Source organism: Lotus japonicus, chromosome 1, assembly GCF_012489685.1.
Source record: "Lotus japonicus ecotype B-129 chromosome 1, LjGifu_v1.2".
Taxonomy (NCBI): domain Eukaryota; kingdom Viridiplantae; phylum Streptophyta; class Magnoliopsida; order Fabales; family Fabaceae; genus Lotus; species Lotus japonicus.
In genome coordinates, this window is record NC_080041.1 from 45,250,465 (window position 1) to 45,251,459 (window position 995).

Genomic DNA, 995 nt, shown 5'->3' on the forward strand with positions numbered 1-995 from the left:
GCACTTGCTTGGTTTCTTCCAGAGGTTGTGGGCGGAAATCATCAGCATCGTCTCTTGGATCCAAACTGAACCCCTCTTGCGGAAAGATTTCTGTGATTCTGTGACTTTCTTTGGCGGCCTTACGCCCATAAAGCGCCACACTTCTTAGATAACATTCTCTTGCTGCATTTTGGTCCACATGTAATACCCCAACCTTTCCATTGCAGGCTGGAGAATTTAACTGTCAAATGAGCTGTCGAAATGACCGCACATAGCTTGTTGAGGGTGTCACGTCCCAAGAGTACATTGTAGTTGGCTCTGCACGCCAGGACTAAGTACTTCACTTGAAATTTCTTTACAAACTCTCCTTCGCCAAAAGCAGTTGGTATTTCCACATATCCTCGAACAGTGACACGGTCCCCTGTAAACCCTACCAAGGTTCCTTTATACGGCCTCAAGTCTGACTTTTTTAGCCCCAGGCGATCAAAGGCATCTCCATAAATGATATCCGCCGAAGACCCCTGGTCTAAAAATACTTTCTTCGTGACATAATTGTTAACCCTGATTGTTACCACAATTGGGTCGTTGTCATGGGGAATCACGTGCGCAAAATCCTGAGGAGTGAATATGATAGGGGAGTGATTCACCCAACACTCGCCTTCGCTTGCCTCATGTACTGAGTGTACTGCCGCCACATAGCGCTTTCTAGCCTTACTTGAAATTGCACCCCCGCCAAATCCTCCTGCAATAGATGAACATTCCCCAACAGGATCGCCCAACTCCTCCACTATCTCCTTGCCTTTGCCTTTGTCCCCTTGGGTGATCCTAGCGACTTCTGGCGTTGCTGTGTCTTTAACGAAGTTTGCCAGATGACCAGCCTTAATCAATCGATCAATTTCCCGCCTCAAATTCCAACAATTATCCGTCGTATGCCCCAACGCTTTGTGGTACTCGCACCACCTATTGGTATCTACATTAGCTGGCGGTCGCCGCGGTGGTGGCGGGTACTGCACAAC